This window comes from Oncorhynchus masou, chromosome 8, assembly GCF_036934945.1.
Source record: "Oncorhynchus masou masou isolate Uvic2021 chromosome 8, UVic_Omas_1.1, whole genome shotgun sequence".
In the NCBI taxonomy this organism is placed as follows: domain Eukaryota; kingdom Metazoa; phylum Chordata; class Actinopteri; order Salmoniformes; family Salmonidae; genus Oncorhynchus; species Oncorhynchus masou.
Genome location: NC_088219.1, coordinates 43,032,232 through 43,058,182, shown reverse-complemented (window position 1 = coordinate 43,058,182; position 25,951 = coordinate 43,032,232). Strand labels below are relative to the sequence as shown.

The following is a 25,951-nucleotide window of genomic DNA, read 5'->3' as shown; positions in this document are numbered from 1 at the left end:
TGTTCATCTGCGTGAAAGTGCCTTAGGTATTCTGCAAAGAGGCACGAGGACCAGGGCAGTAAATTGCAATGTCCGTAATGTGAGACGCCTACGGGAGACAGGACGGACAGCTGATCATCCTCATAGTGGCAGATCACGTGTAACAACACCTGCACAGGATCGGTACATCCGAACATCACACCAGTGGGACAGGTCCAGGATGGCAACAACAACTGCCCGAGTTACACCAGGAACGCACAATCCCACCATCAATGCTCAGACTGTCCACAATAGTCTGAGAGAGGTTTGACTGAGGGCTTGTAGGCCTGTTGTAAGGTCCTCACCAGACATCACCGGCAACAACGTCACCTATGAGCACAAACCCACCGTCGCTGGACCAGACAGGACTGGCAAAAAGTGCTCTTCTCTGACGAGTCGCTGTTTTGTCTCACCGGGGGAGATGGTTGGATTCGCATTTATCGTCGAAGGAATGAGCATTACACCGAGGCCTGTACTCTGGAGCGGCATCGCTTTTTGGAGTTGGCTGGTCCGTCATGGTCTGGGGTGGTGTGTCACAGCATCATCGGACTGAGCTTGTTGTCATTGCAGGCAATCTCAATGCTGTGTCTCACAGCAAAGACATTCTCCTCCCTCATGTGGTACCCTTCCTGCAGGCTCATCCTGACCCTCCAGCATGACAATGCTACCAGCCATACTGCTCGTTCTGTGCAAGACAGGAATGTCAGTGTTCTGCCATGGCCAGCGATGAGCCTGGATCTCAATCAAATTGAGCACGTCTGGGACCTGTTGGATCGGAGGTTGAGGGCTTGGGCCACCCCCCCACCCAGAAATGTCTGGGAACTTGCATGTTCCTTGGTGGAGGAGTGGGGTAACATCTCACAGCAAGAACTGGCAAATCTGGTGCAGTCCATAAGGAGGAGATGCACTGCAGTACTTAATGCAGTTGGTGGCCACACCAGATACTGACTGTTACTTTTTATTTTATCCCCCCCCCCCTTTGTTCAGGGACAAATTATTCCATTAATAATAAATGCAGTTGACAGTGAGAGGATGTTTCTTTTTTTTGGTGAGTTTATATTTCAAACCAAATAATTAGTCTTTTACTATTTTTTCCACCACTGAACCTTACAATTATTTGTATGTGTGGGGTACAGAGATGAAGTAGTCATTAAAAAATAATGTTAAACACTATTGTTGCACACAAAGTCCAAGCAATTTATAACTGTATGACTTGTTAAGCACATTTTTACTCCTGATCTTATGTAGGCTTAGCATAACAAAGGAGTTGACTAAAAAACACAGCTTTAAATGTTTTATTAATTAGTCAAATGTAAAAAACAAACATAATCCCACTTTAACATTATGGGTTATTGTGTGTAGGCCAGTGACAAACAATCTCAATTTAATCAATTATAAATTCAGGCTGTAACACAACAAAATGTGTAGTGCATACCTGTATATATTTCAGAAGGGGATACAGGCCGGTGGGAAGAGTGGATGCAGGGATTGAACCCTGGTCTCCGGTGGGGAGATCGGTATATGTGACGTGCCATAAATGTTAAAATCCACCACGGCTCTGCACGAATGGAGGCCCTCTGAACTGTTTCTGTGGCATTTGTGATGTCATCCCATCCACTATTCTATTCTTTGACTCGTGTTTCCACAGGTTGGCTTCCAGAAGGGTGGCATCCAGCTTCTCAGTTCCCTGGGCAAGAGGATGGTGCTGGCTGGCGTGCTGCTCTCCTCTGCCCTCGCCCTGTTCAGATGTACCTTCACTCTAGGCATGCGCTACAACAAAGGTGAGAGGCCAGTGGTTACACGCACGCATGCATTCAGTTGACCATGAATTGTTCCTAGCTAGATTCAGTAACATTGGTCTCAGTGAAGGGGCAGTAAATTGGTTTAGGAACTATCTTTCTGACAGAACACAATGTGTATATACTGACAATCACAAGTCTAGCTTTCTTGAGATTAATATAGGTGTGCATCAGGGTTCAATTTTAGCTCCTGTGTTGTTCTCAATGTTTATTAATGATTTGGGAAATGGGATGCAACCAGCAAAGTTCCATCTATATGCAGATGATACAGTCATATATTCATGTGCTCCTTCTCTGGTTCAGGCTGTTGAAGAGCTCCAGACTGCTTTTCAGTCACTGCAGGCCTCCCTTTCTGGTCTCAAACTGGTCTTGAATGTACATAAAACTAAATTCATGACCTTTAAGAGAGCTAGAACTCTGCCAGAGAAGGTTAGCATTGTCACATCTGGTGGCTTATCCATTGAAAAAATGTCATCCTATAAATAACTAGGTATCTGGTTGGATGACAAGTTGTCCTTTAAAGTGCATGTGGTTAATCTTGTGACAAAACTTAAATTGAAATTGCGTTTTTATTTTTGTAAGAAGGCGTGCTTTCTGCTTATGGCTTGAAAAAAGCTTGTTCAGACACTTTTCTCTCTGTAATTGATTATGGTGACTTGTTGTATATCAATGAAACCTCCTCCGTCTTACAGAGACTGGACTCTGTTTATCATGCATCCTTGCGCTTTATTACAAATGTCAAGTCACTCACCCACAATTGCACATTGTACCAAACGGTAGGTTGGAACCTCACTTTATATCCGCAGAAAGATACATTTATATGTGTTCATCTACAAAGCCCTTTTGGGTAAACTCCCTCTTTACCTCTGTAGTCTGGTCTCCTTCCCCACCAGCAGGTAAACTCCCTCTGTAGTCTGGTCTCCTTCACCACCAGCAGGTAAACTCCCTCTTTACCTCTGTAGTCTGGTCTCCTTCACCACCAGCAGGTAAACTCCCTCTTTACCTCTGTAGTCTGGTCTCCTTCCCCACCAGCAGGTAAACTCCCTCTGTAGTCTGGTCTCCTTCACCACTAGCAGGTAAACTCCCTCTGTAGTCTGGTCTCCTTCACCACCAGCAGGTAAACTCCCTCTGTAGTCTGGTCTCCTTCACCACCAGCAGGTAAACTCCCTCTGTAGTCTGGTGTCCTTCACCACCAGCAGGTAAACTCCCTCTGTAGTCTGGTGTCCTTCACCACCAGCAGGTAAACTCCCTCTGTAGTCTGGTCTCCTTCACCACCAGCAGGTAAACTCTCTCTGTAGTCTGGTCTCCTTCACCACCAGCAGGTAAACGCCCTCTGTAGTCTGGTGTCCTTCACCACCAGCAGGTAAACTCCCTCTGTAGTCTGGTGTCCTTCACCACCAGCAGGTAAACTCCCTCTGTAGTCTGGTCTCCTTCCCCACCAGCAGGTAAACTCCCTCTGTAGTCTGGTGTCCTTCACCACCAGCAGGTAAACTCCCTCTGTAGTCTGGTCTCCTTCACCACCAGCAGGTAAACTCCCTCTGTAGTCTGGTCTCCTTCACCACCAGCAGGTAAACTCCCTCTGTAGTCTGGTCTCCTTCCCCACCAGCAGGTAAACTCCCTCTGTAGTCTGGTCTCCTTCACCACCAGCAGGTAAACTCCCTCTGTAGTCTGGTCTCCTTCACCACCAGCAGGTAAACTCCCTCTGTAGTCTGGTCTCCTTCACCACCAGCAGGTAAACTACCTCTGTAGTCTGGTCTCCTTCACCACCAGCAGGTAAACTCCCTCTGTAGTCTGGTCTCCTTCACCACCAGCAGGTAAACTACCTCTGTAGTCTGGTGTCCTTCACCACCAGCAGGTAAACTCCCTCTGTAGTCTGGTCTCCTTCACCACCAGCAGGTAAACTCCCTCTGTAGTCTGGTCTCCTTCACCACCAGCAGGTAAACTCCCCCTGTAGTCTGGTCTCCTTCCCCACCAGCAGGTAAACTCCCTCTGTAGTCTGGTCTCCTTCCCCACCAGCAGGTAAACTCCCTCTTTACCTCTGTAGTCTGGTCTCCTTCACCACCAGCAGGTAAACTCCCTCTGTAGTCTGGTCTCCTTCACCACCAGCAGGTAAACTCCCTCTGTAGTCTGGTCTCCTTCACCACCAGCAGGTAAACTCCCTCTGTAGGCTGGTCTCCTTCACCACCAGCAGGTAAACTCCCTCTGTAGTCTGGTCTCCTTCACCACCAGCAGGTAAACTCCCTCTGTAGTCTGGTCTCCTTCACCACCAGCAGGTAAACTCCCTCTGTAGTCTGGTCTCCTTCACCACCAGCAGGTAAACTCCCTCTGTAGTCTGGTCTCCTACACCACCAGCAGGTAAACTCCCTCTGTAGTCTGGTGTCCTTCACCACCACCAGGTAAACTCCCTCTTTACCTCTGTAGTCTGGTCTCCTTCCCCACCAGCAGGTAAACTCCCTCTGTAGTCTGGTCTCCTTCACCACCAGCAGGTAAACTCCCTCTTTACCTCTGTAGTCTGGTCTCCTTCACCACCAGCAGGTAAACTCCCTCTTTACCTCTGTAGTCTGGTCTCCTTCACCACCAGCAGGTAAACTCCCTCTGTAGTCTGGTCTCCTTCCCCACCAGCAGGTAAACTCCCTCTGTAGTCTGGTCTCCTTCACCACCAGCAGGTAAACTCCCTCTGTAGTCTGGTCTCCTTCACCACCAGCAGGTAAACTCCCTCTGTAGTCTGGTCTCCTTCACCACCACCAGGTAAACTCCCTCTTTACCTCTGTAGTCTGGTCTCCTTCACCACCAGCAGGTAAACTCCCTCTGTAGTCTGGTCTCCTTCACCACCAGCAGGTAAACTCCCTCTGTAGTCTGGTCTCCTTCACCACCAGCAGGTAAACTCCCTCTGTAGACTGGTCTCCTTCACCACCAGCAGGTAAACTCCCTCTGTAGTCTGGTCTCCTTCACCACCAGCAGGTAAACTCCTTCTGTAGTCTGGTCTCCTTCCCCACCAGCAGGTAAACTCCCTCTGTAGTCTGGTCTCCTTCACCACCAGCAGGTAAACTCCCTCTGTAGTCTGGTGTCCTTCACCACCAGCAGGTAAACTCCCTCTGTAGTCTGGTGTCCTTCACCACCAGCAGGTAAACTCCCTCTGTAGTCTGGTCTCCTTCACCACCAGCAGGTAAACTCTCTCTGTAGTCTGGTCTCCTTCACCACCAGCAGGTAAACGCCCTCTGTAGTCTGGTGTCCTTCACCACCAGCAGGTAAACTCCCTCTGTAGTCTGGTGTCCTTCACCACCAGCAGGTAAACTCCCTCTGTAGTCTGGTCTCCTTCCCCAACAGCAGGTAAACTCCCTCTGTAGTCTGGTGTCCTTCACCACCAGCAGGTAAACTCCCTCTGTAGTCTGGTCTCCTTCACCACCAGCAGGTAAACTCCCTCTGTAGTCTGGTCTCCTTCACCACCAGCAGGTAAACTCCCTCTGTAGTCTGGTCTCCTTCCCCACCAGCAGGTAAACTCCCTCTGTAGTCTGGTCTCCTTCACCGCCAGCAGGTAAACTCCCTCTGTAGTCTGGTCTCCTTCACCACCAGCAGGTAAACTCCCCCTGTAGTCTGGTCTCCTTCCCCACCAGCAGGTAAACTCCCTCTGTAGTCTGGTCTCCTTCCCCACCAGCAGGTAAACTCCCTCTTTACCTCTGTAGTCTGGTCTCCTTCACCACCAGCAGGTAAACTCCCTCTGTAGTCTGGTCTCCTTCACCACCAGCAGGTAAACTCCCTCTGTAGTCTGGTCTCCTTCACCACCAGCAGGTAAACTCCCTCTGTAGACTGGTCTCCTTCACCACCAGCAGGTAAACTCCCTCTGTAGTCTGGTCTCCTTCACCACCAGCAGGTAAACTCCCTCTGTAGTCTGGTCTCCTTCACCACCAGCAGGTAAACTCCCTCTGTAGTCTGGTCTCCTTCACCACCAGCAGGTAAACTCCCTCTGTAGTCTGGTCTCCTACACCACCAGCAGGTAAACTCCCTCTGTAGTCTGGTGTCCTTCACCACCACCAGGTAAACTCCCTCTTTACCTCTGTAGTCTGGTCTCCTTCCCCACCAGCAGGTAAACTCCCTCTGTAGTCTGGTCTCCTTCACCACCAGCAGGTAAACTCCCTCTTTACCTCTGTAGTCTGGTCTCCTTCACCACCAGCAGGTAAACTCCCTCTTTACCTCTGTAGTCTGGTCTCCTTCACCACCAGCAGGTAAACTCCCTCTGTAGTCTGGTCTCCTTCCCCACCAGCAGGTAAACTCCCTCTGTAGTCTGGTCTCCTTCACCACCAGCAGGTAAACTCCCTCTGTAGTCTGGTCTCCTTCACCACCAGCAGGTAAACTCCCTCTGTAGTCTGGTCTCCTTCACCACCACCAGGTAAACTCCCTCTTTACCTCTGTAGTCTGGTCTCCTTCACCACCAGCAGGTAAACTCCCTCTGTAGTCTGGTCTCCTTCACCACCAGCAGGTAAACTCCCTCTGTAGTCTGGTCTCCTTCACCACCAGCAGGTAAACTCCCTCTGTAGACTGGTCTCCTTCACCACCAGCAGGTAAACTCCCTCTGTAGTCTGGTCTCCTTCACCACCAGCAGGTAAACTCCCTCTGTAGTCTGGTCTCCTTCACCACCAGCAGGTAAACTCCCTCTGTAGTCTGGTCTCCTTCACCACCAGCAGGTAAACTCCCTCTGTAGTCTGGTCTCCTTCACCACCACCAGGTAAACTCCCTCTTTACCTCTGTAGTCTGGTCTCCTTCCCCACCAGCAGGTAAACTCCCTCTGTAGTCTGGTCTCCTTCCCCACCAGCAGGTAAACTCCCTCTGTAGTCTGGTCTCCTTCACCACCAGCTGGTAAACTCCCTCTGTAGTCTGGTGTCCTTCACCACCAGCAGGTAAACTCCCTCTGTAGTCTGGTCTCCTACACCACCAGCAGGTAAACTCCCTCTGTAGTCTGGTCTCCTTCACCACCAGCAGGTAAACTCCCTCTGTAGTCTGGTCTCCTTCACCACCAGCAGGTAAACTCCCTCTGTAGTCTGGTCTCCTTCACCACCAGCAGGTAAACTCCCTCTGTAGTCTGGTCTCCTTCACCCCCAGCAGGTAAACTCCCTCTGTAGTCTGGTCTCCTTCCCCACCAGCAGGTAAACTCCCTCTGTAGTCTGGTCTCCTTCACCACCAGCAGGTAAACTCCCTCTGTAGTCTGGTCTCCTTCACCACCAGCAGGTAAACTCCCCCTGTAGTCTGGTCTCCTTCACCACCAGCAGGTAAACTCCCTCTGTAGTCTGGTCTCCTTCACCACCAGCAGGTAAACTCCCTCTGTAGTCTGGTCTCCTTCACCACCAGCAGGTAAACTCCCTCTGTAGTCTGGTCTCCTTCACCACCAGCAGGTAAACTCCCTCTGTAGTCTGGTCTCCTTCACCACCAGCAGGTAAACTCCCTCTGTAGTCTGGTCTCCTTCACCAGCAGCAGGTAAACTCCCTCTTTACCTCTGTAGTCTGGTCTCCTTCACCACCAGCAGGTAAACTCCCTCTGTAGTCTGGTGTCCTTCACCACCAGCAGGTAAACTCCCTCTGTAGTCTGGTCTCCTTCACCACCAGCAGGTAAACTCCCTCTGTAGTCTGGTCTCCTTCACCACCAGCAGGTAAACTCCCTCTGTAGTCTGGTCTCCTTCACCACCAGCAGGTAAACTCCCTCTGTAGTCTGGTCTCCTTCACCAGCAGCAGGTAAACTCCCTCTTTACCCCTGTAGTCTGGTCTCCTTCCCCACCAGCAGGTAAACTCCCTCTGTAGTCTGGTGTCCTTCACCACCAGCAGTTACCATACATGGTCTGCTGGGTGGTTGCTACTTAAAGTCCCCTGGCTGGATCTTGTTGTATTGTTGTATGTTTTGATTATGTAATGTATTGATTGTTGTTGCCTTGGCCAGGTCTCCCTTGAAAAAGAGACTCTGGGTCTCAATGGGCTTTTTCCTGGTTAAACAAAATAAAAATAATGGGATCCTACAAAAGTCTTGTGACAATCCATTATAACCACACCATTAAGCATTATATGCCCAGGCTTTAAGTAGAGCGTTACAGAAGGCTTTTTTCTACCTTTACACAAGACCAAGCCCGTGTCTGACCAAGGCCTGTTTCACGGTGGCCAGTAAGATCGTAGAGGGCCTGGACCGCAGCGCTGACCCCTGCCAGGACTTCTACCAGTACGCCTGCGGGGGTTGGGTCCGCAAGAACCCTCTCCCCGACGGACGCTCTGGTTGGAGCACCTTCAACAGCGTCTGAGACCGGAACCAGGCTGTCCTCAAACACCTGCTGGGTGAGTTGGAACCAAAGTCATGTACACACACACACGCAAGCATACACATTAAATGTTATCTGCAGAATGTGTAGACCTTACCCTGACATGCTCACTTACAAGCCCTTAACCAACAATGCACTTTTAAGAAAATATTTACTAAATATACTAAAGTAAACAACTTTTTCGTTTAACCTTTGGGGTGGGGGTGTCAATTGAAATAGTCCGAGTGGCCCTTTGATACATTTTTCAGTGTTAGCAGTTGATGTTAACACAGACCACAAAGCAAAACAGGGGGCGGAAATAGGTTTTTTCATAGAGAACCAATCATGAGGGGAGGTAAATGTTCATGCTCCCCTGTCCTCAGTGATTCTCTCCACGGAACAAAGGGACAGGATGTAGTTTTATAACCCAGCCCTAGCCTGTGGTTGACCAATTTAGAATTCCTTGAAATAAAACTGGGCCAATGGCCAAATAACAAGTATCCTATTTCAGGTTCAATGTATAAACAATTTGGACCAATGAGAACTTGCTAAGGGTCCCAGACTGAAATTCTCTGAAATTCTCTGACCCATTGATATGACAGAAAAAACACTATTTCCATTGATTGTTAGTTCTCTTGACCTCATCCTCTGCATTGTGTATTTAATAAAGAAATATTCTTACAGCAGTTTTATGTCTTGAGGGTAGAAGCTGGAGCGTTTTGGACCTAGACTTGGCGTTCCGGCACAACTTGCTGTGCGGTAGCAGAGAAAACAGTCTGACTTGGGTGACTGGAGTCTTTGACAATTTTTGGGGGCCTTCCTCTGACACCACCTAGTATATAGGTCCTGGATGTTAGGAAGCTTGGACCCAGTGATGTACTTGGCCCTTCGCACTACCCTCTGTAGCGCCTTACGGTCAGATGCCGAGCAGTTGCTACACCAGGTGCGGTGATACAACTGGTCAGGATGCTCTCGATATTGCAACTGTAGTACTGTTGAGGATCTGAGGACCCATGCCAAATCCTTTCACTTTCCTGAAAAGGCGTTGTCGTGCCCTCTTCACGACTTTCTTGGTGTGTTTGGACCATGATAGTTTGATGTGGACACCAAGGAACTTGAAACTCTCGAAACATGCACGCACACACACACGAACACACAGGCATGTCAACATACTGTAAACATAGACACTTGTCATATACCATTTCTCCTGCTTTTGTTGCAACCCAGTCTCCAAATAAATCACCAATCCATGGCTTGACTGCAGTGACAGAATTACGCCATTGCTTGACGTTTTAATTACGCCATGTGGTGCCGTGTCTTAGCTGTCATTCAAACTCTGCAAAAGGGAATTTAAAACTTAAGTTTAGCCATTACTTCCGAATGCTCAGGGTTTGAGAAAGGCGTAAAGCAGCTTTGATGCACCTGTACTGACCTCGCCTTCTGGATGATAGCGAGGTGAACAGGCAGTGGCTCGGGTGGTTGACGATTTCTGAGATTCCTGTGAAATCGTGTGGTGTAGGTGTCCTGGAGGGCAGGTATTTTGCTCCCGGTGATGCGTTGGGCAGACCGCACCACCCTCTGGAGAGCCCTGCGGTTGTGGGTGGTGCAGTTGCCGTACCAGGCGGTGATACAGTCCGACAGGATGCTCTCAATTGTGCATCTGTAAAAGTTTGAGGGCGTTAGGGGCCAAGATGGATTTCTCCAGCCTCCTGTGGTGAAAGACCTCGCTGTTGAGCCTTCACTGTCTGTGTGGGTGGACCGTTTCAGATTTTCATTCAGCCACAATAGTATTAGTGGGTTTTGGTGCTGATGTTGGGCAATTAGGCCTGGTTCGCAGTTGATGTTCCAATTTCATCCCAAAGGTGTTCGATGGAGTTGAGGTCAGGGCTCTGTGCTGACGTTGCTTGGCTGTGTGCTCGATTTGTAATACACCTGTCAGCAACGGATGTTGCTGAAATAGCCGAATCCACTAAATTGAAGGGGTGTCCACATACTTTTGTATATAGTGTGTGTGTGTATATATGCGTCAGCCTACTAATTATACAGAGGCCATATTAAAATCAAAGTCTCTAGCCTATAGCTTACTTGTAACTTTATAGGCCACGTGCTGCACCAGAATCACATGTTCTCTTAGCTTTAGCATGGTTTGAACGAGGTGTGTAATTCCAGTCATATCATACAGTCCACACTGTTTAATTCATTGACCCATTTACTGTAGCTAGCTACATCTATGGGCTTTTGTTTTTCTGTCGTGTGTAATGCGCAGTAGCCTACTGGCTCTGTCTGATTCAGAGGGGTTGGGTTAAATGCGGAAGACACATTGTTGGACAACTGACTAGGTATCTCCCTTTCCTTTATATCATATATGTATTGAATAAAGACACAATCATTTGGGCTTTGATTACAAAATGTATTTTTAATGTATGGCTCATCAGGCTCGGGTAGCATCAGTTTAGAATTTTCGGTCAACGCACCTAATCAAAACCTACTCCTCTTTTCTCTCCTCCTTCAGAGAACGTCACTTTCAACTCCAGCAGCGCGGCGGAGAGGAAGACTCAGTTCTACTATCTGTCCTGTCTCAATGAGCAGCACATTGAGGAGCTGGGAGCCACGCCCCTTATTGACCTCATCACAAAGGTCAGTTCTACTATCTGTCCTGTCTCAATGAGCAGCACATTGAGGAGCTGGGAGCCACGCCCCTTATTGACCTCATCACAAAGGTCAGTTCTACTATCTGTCCTGTCTCAATGAGCAGCACATTGAGGAGCTGGGAGCCACGCCCCTTATTGACCTCATCACAAAGGTCAGTTCTACTATCTGTCCTGTCTCAATGAGCAGCACATTGAGGAGCTGGGAGCCACGCCCCTTATTGACCTCATCACAAAGGTCAGTTCTACTATTTGTCCTGTCTCAATGAGCAGCACATTGAGGAGCTGGGAGCCACGCCCTTATTGACCTCATCACAAAGGTCAGTTCTACTATCTGTCCTGTCTCAATGAGCAGCACATTGAGGAGCTGGGAGCCACGCCCCTTATTGACCTCATCACAAAGGTCAGTTCTACTATCTGTCCTGTCTCAATGAGCAGCACATTGAGGAGCTGGGAGCCACGCCCCTTATTGACCTCATCACAAAGGTCAGTTTTGCTTCAGTCCCCGCTCCTTCACACGCAAATACATTCAAATACACTCAGGTTACCTCCTAATGATCTCCGCTTTCTGCCAAAGTGTGCAAATCCTTCACGGATTTGAAAGGAAATGGTAAATAGAAACTCCCTCTTTTATGCCTACACCAATCCAGTGCTTTTATGCCTACACCAATCCAGTGCTTTTACAATCGTGGGGAGTAATGAACGAGTGCACACTTCATGAGAAAGGAGATATTCTTGGGAGACAACCACGCACTCCATGATTCAATGTCATTAACACATTATGCTCGAGACCACATGGGTTTGAATCTAGGAGCCCCTCCTACTTTGTCACAAACCCTCTTATCGCATCCCTTCTATACCAGGGGTGGACAATTCCAGTCCGAGGGCCTGATTGGTGTCACAGTTTTGACCCAGCGCCAGCTAACACACCTGACTCCAATAATCACCTAATCATGATCTTCACTTTCGAATGCCATATGATTAATCAGCTGTGTTTGTTAGGGATGGAGAAAAAGTGTGACGCCAATCAGGCCCTCGTACTGGAGTTGCCCACCCATGATCTATACTGTTAGCTTAGCTGACACCCATCTCTATTCGAAACAATATTTAATTTCTCCCTTGTGCTCACCAGAGATGTCGTACATTGTAAACAGGTCTAGCTGTTAGGTCAGTAACTTATGTTTGCTTTGTCAGTGCAACCTGGTATTTAGACTGGTTTATGGAATGAGTAGCTGTGGATGTGTTCTGTGTTATGTTTGGATTAGAGGTCGATCGATTATGATCTTTCAACGCCGACACCGATTATTGGAGGACCAAAAAAAGCCGATACCAATTAAATCGGCCGATTTTTTAAAAAATTTTTTTAATGTATTTTATTTATTTTTATTTATTTGTAATAATATATATAATAATAATATATAATAATAATAATAATAAATCCCATTTAGCAGACGCTTTTGTCCAAAGCGACTTACAAGTCGGCTGAGGCCACTACTTTTACATATGGGTGGCCCCAGCGGGAATCGAACCCACGACGCTTGGCGTTGCAAGCGCCATGCTCTACCGACTGAGCCACACAGGACAATTACAACAATTACAACAATACTGAATGAACACTTATTTTAACTTAATAAAATACGACAAAATCAATTTAGCCTCAAATAAATGATGAAACATGTTTAAATAATGCAAAAACAAAGTAAAAGAAGAAAGTAAAAGAGCAATATGTGCCAGTATAAAAAAGCTAACGTTTCAGTTCCTTGCTCAGAACATGAGAACATATGAAAGCTGGTGGTTCCTTTTAACATGAGTCTTCAATATTCCCAGGTAAGAAGTTTTAGGTTGTAGTTATTATAGGACTATTTCCCTCTATACCATTTGTATTTCATATACCTTTGACTATTGGATGTTCTTATAGGCACTTTAGTATTGCCAGTGTAACAGTATAGCTTCCGTCCCTCTCCTCACTCCTACCTGGGCTCGAACCAGGAACACAATGACAACAGCCACCCTCGAAGCAGCGTTACCCATGCAGAGCAAGGGGAACATCTACTCCAAGTCTCAGAGCGAGTGACGTTTGAAACGCTGTTAGCGAGCACCCCACTAACTAGCTAGCCAGTTCACATTGGTTACACCAGCCTAATCTCAGGAGTTGATAGGCTTGATGTCATAAACAGCGCAATGCTTGAAGCATCGCATGAAAGTGCTGTTTGAATGAATGCTTACGAGCCTTCTGGTGCCTACCATCGCTCAGTCAGACTGCTCTATCAAATCTTAGACTTAATTATAACATAATAACACACAGAAATACGAGCCTTAGGTCATTAATATGGTCGAATCCGGAAACTATCATCTTGAAAACAAAACATTTATTCTTTCAGTCAAATACAAAACCGTTCCGTGTTTTATCTAACGGGTGGCATCCATAAGTCTAAATATTCCTGTTACATTGCACAACCTTCAATGTTATGTCATAATAACTGGCAAATTAGTTCGCAACGAGCCAGGCGGCCCAAACTGTTGCATATACCCTGACTCTGGTTGCAATGAACGCAAGAGAAGTGACACAATTTCACCTGGCTAATATTGCCTGCTAACCTGGATTTCTTTTAACTAAATATACAGGTTTAAAATATATATACTTCTGTGTATTGATTTTAAGAAAGGCATTGATGTTTATGGTTAGGTACAGTCGTGCAACGATTGTGCTTTTTTCGCAAATGTGCTTTTGTTAAATCATCCCGTTTGGCGAAGTTGGCTGTCTTTGTTAGGAAAAAATAGTCTTCACACAGTTCGCAACGAGCCAGGCGGCCCAAACTGCTGCATATACACTGACTCTGTTGCAAGAGAAGTGACACAATTTTCCAAGTTAAAAGAAATTCATGTTAGCAGGCAATATTAACTAAATATGCAGGTTTAAAAATATTTACTTGTGTATTGATTTTAAGAAAGGCATTGATGTTTATGGTTAGGTACACGTTGGAGCAACGACAGTCCTTTTTCGCGAATGCGCACTGCATCAATTATATGCAACGCAGGACACTAGATAACTACACATGGTTGATAATATTACTAGTGATTATGATTGTTTTTTATAAGATAAGTTTAATGCTAGCTAGCAACTTACCTTGGCTTATTACTGCATTCGCGTAACAGGCAGGCTCCTCGTCGAGTGCAATGTAAGGCAGGTGCGTTGGAGTGTTGGACTAGTTAATCGTAAGGTTGCAAGATTGAATCCCAGAGCTGACAAGGTAAAAATCTGTCGTTCTGCCCCTGAACAAGGCAGTTAACCCACTGTTCTTAGGCCGTCATTGTAAATAAGAATGTGTTCTTAACTGACTTGCCTAGTTAAACACTACTTCCGGGTTGGAGCGAGCGGTCGCATCTACACTTCGGTCCGCAGGTAGTATAACTTTTCATTACATTTCATTATAGTACAACGGTTTGATTTGTCTAATCTTAGCAATTTCTTCTTAGCTAGCTACATAGCCGTCTTTGTATCAAAGATAATTGCGTAATTATCGTATTTCGTCGTCCTAACGTAGTCTACACTGCTATCTGCCCAGCAGCTAGCTAACGTCCACCGTCTACCGAATACCAGCACTGTAGAAACTATTACACTCAACTGAACGACTTGATTAGTGTAGTGTTAGCTAGCTACATAGTTGTCTTTGCTGTCTTCGTATCCAAGATAATTGTGTAGTTTAGAGTGTGTAGACTTAGAGTGATTATCTTAATTTACCGAGGTTAGCTAGCCAGCTATTTGTCGTCCTTAACGTAGGAGATACTGCTAGCTAGCTAGCCAACAGCTAGCCAACGTCTACCGAATAGAACTTCAACAACCCGGTTAACATTCCGCTTTGCTCCACAGGTAGTATCACATTTTCATTTCACTTCATTACAGTACAACGGTTTGATTTGTTTGATCGTAGCTAGCTAGCTACATAGCCGTCTGTGTATCAAAGACAATTGTGTAGTCTAGAGCGATTTTCTAGGCTAGCTAGCCAGCTATTGTCGTTCTTTCAACGTAACGTAACGTAATCAACACTGCTAGCTAGCCAGCTAGCCCCCAAATAGCAGCACTGTAGAAACTATTACACTCAACGGAACGACTTGATTAGTGTAGTGTCAACAACGCAGCCACTGCCAGCTAGCCTACAAAGTCAACAACGCAGCCACTGCCAGCTAGCCTACTCCAGCAGTACTGTATCATTTCAATCATTTTAGTCAATAAGATTCTTGCTACGTAAGCTTAACTTTCTGAACATTCGAGATGTGTAGTCCACTTGTCATTCCAATCTCCTTTGCATTGGCGTAGCCTCTTCTGTAGCCTGTCAACTATGTGTCTATCTATCCCTGTTCTCTCCTCTCTGCACAGACCATACAAACGCTCCACACCGCGTGGCCGCGGCCACCCTAATCTGGTGGTCCCAGCGTGCACGACCCACGTGGAGTTCCAGGTCTCCGGTAGCCTTTGGAACTGCCGATCTGCAGCCAACAAGGCAGAGTTCATCTCAGCCTATGCCTCCCTCCAGTCCCTCGACTTCTTGGCACTGACGGAAACATGGATCACCACAGATAACACTGCTACTCCTACTGCTCTCTCTTCGTTCGCCCACGTGTTCTCGCACACCCCGAGAGCTTCTGGTCAGCGGGGTGGTGGCACCGGGATCCTCATCTCTCCCAAGTGGTCATTCTCTCTTTCTCCCCTTACCCATCTGTCTATCGCCTCCTTTGAATTCCATGCTGTCACAGTTACCAGCCCTTTCAAGCTTAACATCCTTATCATTTATCGCCCTCCAGGTTCCCTCTGAGAGTTCATCAATGAGCTTGATGCCTTGTTAAGCTCCTTTCCTGAGGACGGCTCACCTCTCACAGTCCTGGGCGACTTTAACCTCCCCACGTCTACCTTTGACTCATTCCTCTCTGCCTCCTTCTTTCCACTCCTCTCCTCTTTTGACCTCACCCTCTCACCCCCCCCCCCCTACTCACAAGGCAGGCAATACGCTCGACCTCATCTTTACTAGATGCTGTTCTTCCACTAACCTCATCGCAACTCCCCTCCAAGTCTCCGACCACTACCTTGTATCCTTTTCCCTCTCGCTCTCATCCAACACTTCCCACACTGCCCCTACTCGGATGGTACCGCGCCGTCCCAACCTTCGCTCTCTCTCCCCCCGCTACTCTCTCCTCTTCCATCCTATCATCTCTTCCCTCTGCTCAAACCTTCTCCAACCTATCTCCTGATTCTGCCTCCTCAACCCTCCTCTCTTCCCTTTCTGCATCCTTTGACTCTCTATGTCCCCTATCCTCCAGGCCGGCTCGGTCCTCCCCTCCCGCTCCGTGGCTCGACGACTCATTGCGAGCTCACAGAACAGGGCTCCGGGCAGCCGAGCGGAAATGGAGGAAAACTCGCCTCCCTGCGGACCTGGCATCCTTTCACTCCCTCCTCTCTACATTTTCCTCCTCTGTCTCTGCTGCTAAAGCCACTTTCTACCACTCTAAATTCCAAGCATCTGCCTCTAACCCTAGGAAGCTCTTTGCCACCTTCTCCTCCCTCCTGAATCCTCCTCCCCCCCCTCCTCCCTCTCTGCAGATGACTTCGTCAACCATTTTGAAAAGAAGGTCGACGACATCCGATCCTCGTTTGCTAAGTCAAACGACACCGCTGGTTCTGCTCACACTGCCCTACCCTGTGCTCTGACCTCTTTCTCCCCTCTCTCTCCAGATGAAATCTCGCTTCTTGTGACGGCCGGCCGCCCAACAACCTGCCCGCTTGACCCTATCCCCTCCTCTCTTCTCCAGACAATTTCCGGAGACCTTCTCCCTTACCTCACCTCGCTCATCAACTCATCCCTGACCGCTGGCTACGTCCCTTCCGTCTTCAAGAGAGCGAGAGTTGCACCCCTTCTGAAAAAACCTACACTCGATCCCTCCGATGTCAACAACTACAGACCAGTATCCCTTCTTTCTTTTCTCTCCAAAACTCTTGAACGTGCCGTCCTTGGCCAGCTCTCCCGCTATCTCTCTCAGAATGACCTTCTTGATCCAAATCAGTCAGGTTTCAAGACTAGTCATTCAACTGAGACTGCTCTTCTCTGTATCACGGAGGCGCTCCGCACTGCTAAAGCTAACTCTCTCTCCTCTGCTCTCATCCTTCTAGACCTATCGGCTGCCTTCGATACTGTGAACCATCAGATCCTCCTCTCCACCCTCTCCGAGTTGGGCATCTCCGGCGCGGCCCACGCTTGGATTGCGTCCTACCTGACAGGTCGCTCCTACCAGGTGGCGTGGCGAGAATCTGTCTCCTCGCCACGCGCTCTCACCACTGGTGTCCCCCAGGGCTCTGTTCTAGGCCCTCTCCTATTCTCGCTATACACCAAGTCACTTGGCTCTGTCATAACCTCACATGGTCTCTCCTATCATTGCTATGCAGACGACACACAATTAATCTTCTCCTTTCCCCTTCTGATGACCAGGTGGCGAATCGCATCTCTGCATGTCTGGCAGACATATCAGTGTGGATGACGGATCACCACCTCAAGCTGAACCTCGGCAAGACGGAGCTGCTCTTCCTCCCGGGGAAGGACTGCCTGTTCCATGATCTCGCCATCACGGTTGACAACTCCATTGTGTCCTCCTCCCAGAGCGCTAGGAACCTTGGCGTGATCCTGGACAACACCCTGTCGTTCTCAACTAACATCAAGGCGGTGGCCCGTTCCTGTAGGTTCATGCTCTACAACATCCGCAGAGTACGACCCTGCCTCACACAGGAAGCGGCGCAGGTCCTAATCCAGGCACTTGTCATCTCCCGTCTGGATTACTGCAACTCGCTGTTGGCTGGGCTCCCTGCCTGTGCCATTAAACCCCTACAACTCATCCAGAACGCCGCAGCCCGTCTGGTGTTCAACCTTCCCAAGTTCTCTCACGTCACCCCGCTCCTCCGCTCTCTCCACTGGCTTCCAGTTGAAGCTCGCATCCGCTACAAGACCATGGTGCTTGCCTACGGAGCTGTGAGGGGAACGGCACCGCAGTACCTCCAGGCTCTGATCAGGCCCTACACCCAAACAAGGGCACTGCGTTCATCCACCTCTGGCCTGCTCGCCTCCCTACCACTGAGGAAGTACAGTTCCCGCTCAGCCCAGTCAAAACTGTTCGCTGCTCTGGCCCCCCAATGGTGGAACAAACTCCCTCACGACGCCAGGACAGCGGAGTCAATCACCACCTTCCGGAGACACCTGAAACCCCACCTCTTTAAGGAATACCTAGGATAGGATAAAGTAATCCTTCTCACCCCCCCCTTAAATGATTTAGATGCACTATTGTAAAGTGGCTGTTCCACTGGATGTCATAAGGTGAATTCACCAATTTGTAAGTCGCTCTGGATAAGAGCGTCTGCCAAATGACTTAAATGTCAAATGTAAATGTAAATAAAGTTGTACATTTTTTATTTTTTTTAAACGATTTCCGATTGTTATGAAAACTTGAAATCGGCCCTAATTCATCAGCCATTCCGATTAATCGGTCGACCTCTAGTTTGAATGATGAAGTTTGCATTTTTTAATAAAAGGTTAATTTGAGGAATAAATTTGAAGACCTTTCTTCCCCATCAGTACAAAACAGATGCTTTTCCGACAATGCTGTTTAGATGCGTTTGTTGCATCATGCGCTGCAGGAACCACTCTTCAATGATCACAAATACGTGATCATACGTGTCAAAGGGTTAAACACATTGCTTATATTTACAACAGGAGTATAGCCTACACAAACATTAACCACGAGAACGCTACCTCCATGTTCTATTTAAGTGCATCGATGACATTTCATTTTCCCCGTTGCCCCTGTTTTGATAGTAGTCCATTCTAAATCCAAACATATATATTATTTAGTATATGTAAAAACCAGATTAAATCAAGAATAGACTGATAGGTGACAATATTAACCTATTACTTGTGAATTATATATAATCACCTGTGGATGATGCCCAGCATAAGAAACAATGTCTTTTTGGGGGGGGGGTGACGTTTTTAAATCATAGTTTCACACCTCATGTAGCCTAGGACCTATATGTTCTGATAAGGATTGTATCAAATCACGTGCACCGTTTGTCACGTGCACCGTTTGTCACGTGCACCGAATACAGCACGAATACAGTGAAATACTTAAGCTCTAACCAATAGTGCATAAAAAGATATTAGGTGAACAATGGGTAAGTAAAGAAATAAAACAACAGTAAAAAGACAGGCTATATACAGTAGAGAGGCTATATACAGTAGAGGGGCTATATACAGTAGAGAGGCTATATACAGTAGAGGTTATATACAGTAGAGAAGCTATATACAGTAGAGAGGCTATATACAGTAGAGAGGCTATATACAGTAGAGAGGCTATAACAGTAGAGGGGCTATATACAGGAGAGAGGCTATAACAGTAGAGGGGCTATATACAGTAGAGGGGCTATATACAGTAGAGGGGCTATATACAGACACTGGTTAGTCAGGCTGATTGAGGTCGTATGTAGATATGGTTAAAGTGACGATGCATATATGATGAACAGAGCGTAGCAGTAGTGTAAAAGAGGGGTTGGTGGGTGGTGGGTGGCGGGACATAATGCAGATAGCCCGGTAGCCAATGTGCGGGAGCACTGGTTGGTCGGCCCAATTGAGGCAGTATGTACATGAGTGTATAGTTAAAATAACTATGCATATATGATAAACAGAGAGTAGCAGCAGCAGCGTATCACAACTATAACAACTAAATTGGCCAAATAACTGCTAACTGCTTAAAATGAATTACCTTAATCCACTTTACAAGGGGTGTAGAGCCTAACTGGAATACATAAGCAGCGCGTGAGTTTCAAGTTTGGGGAAGATCATTTTCACTATGAAAATGCACCTTTATAATAAAAGCATTACGTGCATAAATGTATTTGCTGTCACTTTTGAGAATGGTGTTTTCCTGCTAATGGAACAGTTGCGTTTATAGCCTACTACCATGTGCGCATTGCTGCGCTTATAATGTGAAGTGCTAGCCTAATAGTTTATCAACACTTAAAGCTAAACGTTTTGATCTGTTGTGTCAAGGTTTTTTGATATTAGTGGTTGTATTCATTTGGGATCAATTGCATCCCACAACTGTCCCATACTATGTTTGGAATATCTATTTCTCACACAGAATAGGTTAACTTTTGCACTATGGGGGATAGTAGATTGACATAGGCTAGTGCTTTTGCTGTTCGTTAGGTCTACTCATCTTGTTGGCTGACGAAAAGTAAATGTGGACAGTTCTTTTCAATATCTTCAATATGTTCCTCGGAATTGGATAAGGACGCGCGCAGTTGTGTCCCCGACGTGTCTGTCTTCACTGGTAGCCTGTGAGAGAGCCGTGTGATTGAGTGCAGTGAGAAGGGCACAACGACCACGGATTCTTTTTGGGTGGATTACAGCCACACAATTTCCCAGGGGATGCCGCTGGGAAATTCTAAGCATTATCAAGTGCTTGTCAAATTGTGAATGAGAGACTAATGTAGTGTGTACAGCCTGCGCAAAAAAAGCAGAGCTCATGCTGACTTTTTTTCCCCAATCATCATTAGTCAGATTATGCAGCCTTATAATGTATTAACAATGTATTAACAATCAAAACATTTAGCTCAATGTTTGTATCACAACTAAAGTTACATTAATAACTCTACATTAAGCATATAGAACTACCTATTTCTTTGTTAATCGCTCAATACAGAATAACTGCATGTGTGCACTCCCTCAAATCGTTTGGAGAAAATATCTTTTCTATTTTATTCAATTGTATTCTTCATACTATAAAATGCCACGGAATTCTAAGCAAATCTTGTCTGCTAAATTAACTAGTGTCGCCCACAGCCATTTAAAATAGCCAGATCGGGACCGAACAGACGACATTTATTTCATATCATGCTTTTGACCTGTCTAAAATAATGGAATTTATGTGAAGGCGTAGGCTATAGTACATGGATTTATTAGGCTGTAGATGTTCCAAAGGTCTGCATCAGTGGCTTGTATGCCATGTGTGGAAGCCACAGCCCTTGGCAAGATTAACCTGCCATCTTTGTAAATGAAAATCTACACTCCGCCGTAATCACGCCACTGAGATAGCTTCTAATATTGGACTGCACCCCAACATTTTAAAATCCAAATAAGGAAGATGAAGTTGGGCACAAGACATGGGAACATGATAGCTTTGAAGTTATATTTAGAACATTGTGAATACAAGTCATATCAGCGATGATGCCTGCTTATCCATGTAAAACAGTAAAACATTGTTATACTAGCATATATAGCATAGCATATGAATGGGATTATGCTGTTGCTACAGTAATTACTACTGGTAGAACTAACGACTGAGGGACTAGGACTACCTATGTAAAATGCATGAAAAATGAGTAAAAAAATTGATAAAATGCAAGACCTAAAACTATTGATGCAGATAATTAAGTACTTTGAACCTTTTGGCTTTCCGTAATGCAGTACCATTAGCTACATAATGTTGCTGCATTGAAAGAATACCAAGCCACAGAGACCGGTCAAAGAACACGGCGAAACCCGCCAAACATGGCAACATAAAGCACATGCACAACCCAGGCGAGTGTCAAACACCACTGTGGAACAGAAGCAAACAATTAGAACTAGCAGAACACAGACATGCATGCTACAGCATTAGCATGTCACCAAGAACACCAGCTCCTAGCAGCTCCTAACGAGCACCCAACAGCAGTGGAGGCAGCACAGAATGAGTGAGGAAAACTGATCAGCTAAATATAGACGACCATATTAAGGCAGGAGTGTTTGTAGAATATGATTGGTGCGACGTCAGCTGATGCATCGCGGAAGCCAGTACTCGGGATCCCTGTATGAACTAGCTCTGCACTTGATTTACAGGCAAAGCCATGTATTTAGAGTTGGGCCAGTTTCAATATGATGCATTTTACAGTACATGACACTTCAACGTTCTATGGCAGCCACGTTCGCTCCCCATTTACATTACATGGGGAATATTTAAACAGTGCTATGTAACCGAATGTCTAGAATTAGAACAATATTCAAAACGTTACACTAAATATATGGCTCTGGTTACAGGTACTAATAGTTACTGGTAGCTACCTGGTTTATTGGTGAAAGGAGTAGATTGTGGAGCTTATCGTTGATCATTCAATTCCGTTGCAGAAGAGGGAGGAGGAGAGTGGATGGTCCTCTCTTGTCGTAGCTAGCTGTGCTCTGTAGCGATTAGCGACGCTACCATGACCCTGGCCTTTTTGTTTTGTTTACTCATGAAGTGTGGGCTGTGCCATAGACCGTATGGGCTGTGCACACAGAGGAAGGTGGAGATGTGCATGCCCGATTTAATCAATATTTGTAAGTAGCCATATGTTGTTTGGAGGGTGGAACTAAACGAGCATTTCCACACTGGACAGGAATAGTGTCGGCAACTCTGTAGGAGTCCTTTATTGTGCGATTAATGGAAGCCATTAATCGGAAGACAATGCTCTGACTATAGTGTAGAGAAATCAATGCTCCGAGGAGAATTTGTCCCTAGGTACAGCTCAGTGGAGGCTGGTGGGACAGAGCTATAGGAGGACAGGATCATTGTAATAGCTGGAATGGAATAATGGAACGGAGTCAAACGATGTTCCCATATGTTTGATGTATTTTGATCCCATTCCATTTATTCTAGTCCAGCCATTACAATGAGCCCATCCTCCTATAGCTCCTCCCACCAGCCTCCACTGGTACAGATCTAGGAATCAGTTCCCCTCTCCTTAGTGGGGGAAAATGCAAAACTGACCAAAGGTAATACATTTATCTGTGCCTCTGAACTTGTCCCTCTGTTTGGTCTGTGTGTGTTCAGACAGGGGGCTGGAGCATCACAGGGCCCTGGGAGAAGGACAACTTCATGGAGGTGCTGAAGACCGTGTCGGGCCCCTACCGCGCCCAGCCCTTCTTCACAGTCAGAGTCCGTGTGGACCCCAAGAATTCCAATAGCAACGTCATCCAGGTCAGTTGCTCCGGCTTTGGGTCTATTTTAAATTAAAAGACATGGGCTAACACACACACACACACACACACACACACACACACACACACACACACACACACACACACACACACACACACACACATAGGCATGCATGCATGAGGCTGTTACAATGACCGTATTACTGCCACACTGGCAGTCACAAGTCATAACTATAGTCAAATTCCATGTGACCAATTAGTCACGGTAAATAGGCTTCTCCAAGCTCTGATGCTGCTGGTGGCCATTAGTAGCTTACCAAACTTGCTAACTGCCTGGTCCTCAGCATTCTATTGTAGCTCTAATCAGTCTGACATCAATGAAAATCTAATCGAAAATCTAATCGATCACTTCATGACCTCATGTTACGCTACATTTCTATCGGCTATGCAATTGCCTGAGAAAACAGAGTGGTGGCCTTTTAAAAGGAGGATCCCATCAGCCTTCTATAGGCTAGGCCTACTATATTTATTTCTCATCTTTCCTAATGTTAAGCACATTGCTTATCTTTACAACAGGAGTGTAGCCTATCTGGCTGGCATGAAAATGAACCCCGGGGAAAGCATCCTCCATTTGTATTTCATCCCCCCTCTCCCTGTTTCGAGACAGGTGCATTCTAAATCAAAACACATTTCAGACATATATTATTTAGTATATGTAAAAACCAGATTAAATCAAGAATAGTCTGATGGGTGACACTTTTAGCCCATCTCCTCTATTTTATTTAACTAGGCATATAAGTTAAGAACAAATTCTTATTTTCAATGACAGCCTAGGAACAGTGTGTTAACTGCCTTGTTCAGGGGCAGAACGACAGATTTGTACCTCGGCAGCTTGGTGATTTGAACTTGCAACCTTTCGGTTAGTAGCCCAACGTTCTAACCACTAGGCTACCCTGCCGCCCCTATGAATATATTATCTCTTGTGAATGATGCCCAGCTTTAAGGCAAGAAAATGCCTTTTTTGTGTGACTTTTTCAGATCATAGTCGCACACCTCATGGAGCCTAGCCAATAGGCCTATATGTTTTGATAAGGTTAGTATCACACCTCATGTAGTCTAGCCCATAGGCCTATATGTTTTAATAAGGTTAGTATCACACCTCATGGAGCCTAGCCCATAGGCCTATATGTTTTGATAAGGTTAGTATCACACCTCATGGAGCCTAGCCAATAGGCCTATATGTTTTAATAAGGTTAGTATCACACCTCATGTAGTCTAGCCCATAGGCCTATATGTTTTAATAAGGTTAGTATCACACCTCATGGAGCCTAGCCCATAGGCCTATATGTTTTGATAAGGTTAGTATCACACCTCATGTAGTCTAGCCCATAGGCCTATATGTTTTAATAAGGTTAGTATCACACCTCATGGAGCCTAGCCCATAGGCCTATATGTTTTGATAAGGTTAGTATCACACCTCATGTAGTCTAGCCCATAGGCCTATATGTTTTAATAAGGTTAGTATCACACCTCATGGAGCCTAGCCCATAGGCCTATATGTTTTGATAAGGTTAGTATCACACCTCATGGAGCCTAGCCAATAGGCCTATATGTTTTAATAAGGTTAGTATCACACCTCATGGAGCCTAGCCCATAGGCCTATACGTTTTAATAAGGTTAGTATCACACCTCATGGAGCCTAGCCCATAGGCCTATATGTTTTGATAAGGTTAGTATCACACCTCATGGAGCCTAGCCCATAGGCCTATATGTTTTGATAAGGTTAGTATCACACCTCATGGAGGCTAGCCAATAGGCCTATATGTTTTGATAAGGTTAGTATCACACCTCATGGAGCCTAGCCAATAGGCCTATATGTTTTGATAAGGTTCGTATCACACCTCATGGAGCCTAGCCAATAGGCCTATATGTTTTGATAAGGTTAGTATCACACCTCATGGAGCCTAGCCAATAGGCCTATATGTTTTAATAAGGTTAGTATCACACCTCATGTAGTCTAGTCCATAGTCCTATAAGATTAGTATTACACCTCATGTAGTCTAGTCCATAGTCCTATATGTTTTAATAAGGTTAGTATCACACCTCATGTAGTCTAGTCCATAGTCCTATATGTTTTAATAAGGTTAGTATCACACCTCATGGAGCCTAGCCAATAGGCCTATATGTTTTAATAAGGTTAGTATCACACCTCATGTAGTCTAGTCCATAGTCCTATAAGATTAGTATCACACCTCATGTAGTCTAGTCCATAGTCCTATATGTTTTAATAAGGTTAGTATCACACCTCATGTAGTCTAGCCCATAGGCCTATAAGGTTAGTATCACACCTCATGGAGCCTAGCCCATAGTCCTATATGTTTTAATAAGGTTAGTATCACACCTCATGGAGCCTAGCCCATAGGCCTATATGTTTTGATAAGGTTAGTATCACACCTCATGTAGTCTAGCCCATAGGCCTATATGTTTTAATAAGGTTAGTATCACACCTCATGGAGCCTAGCCCATAGGCCTATATGTTTTGATAAGGTTAGTATCACACCTCATGGAGCCTAGCCAATAGGCCTATATGTTTTAATAAGGTTAGTATCACACCTCATGGAGCCTAGCCCATAGGCCTATACGTTTTAATAAGGTTAGTATCACACCTCATGGAGCCTAGCCAATAGGCCTATATGTTTTAATAAGGTTAGTATCACACCTCATGGAGCCTAGCCCATAGGCCTATATGTTTTGATAAGGTTAGTATCACACCTCATGGAGCCTAGCCCATAGGCCTATATGTTTTAATAAGGTTTGTATCACACCTCATGGAGCCTAGCCCATAGGCCTATATGTTTTGATAAGGTTAGTATCACACCTCATGGAGCCTAGCCAATAGGCCTATATGTTTTGATAAGGTTAGTATCACACCTCATGGAGCCTAGCCAATAGGCCTATATGTTTTGATAAGGTTAGTATCACACCTCATGGAGCCTAGCCCATAGGCCTATATGTTTTAATAAGGTTAGTATCACACCTCATGGAGCCTAGCCAATAGGCCTATATGTTTTGATAAGGTTAGTATCACAGCTCATGGAGCCTAGCCCATAGGCCTATATGTTTTAATAAGGTTAGTATCACACCTCATGGAGCCTAGCCAATAGGCCTATATGTTTTGATAAGGTTAGTATCACACCTCATGGAGCCTAGCCCATAGGCCTATAT

At 46.0% G+C, this 25,951-nt stretch overlaps 1 pseudogene; it reads left to right on the top strand.

The window, feature by feature from the left end:
* The window catches only part of LOC135543825 (endothelin-converting enzyme 2-like), a 58,584-nt pseudogene that overhangs the window by 5,714 nt on the left and 26,919 nt on the right, over nt 1-25,951 (top strand).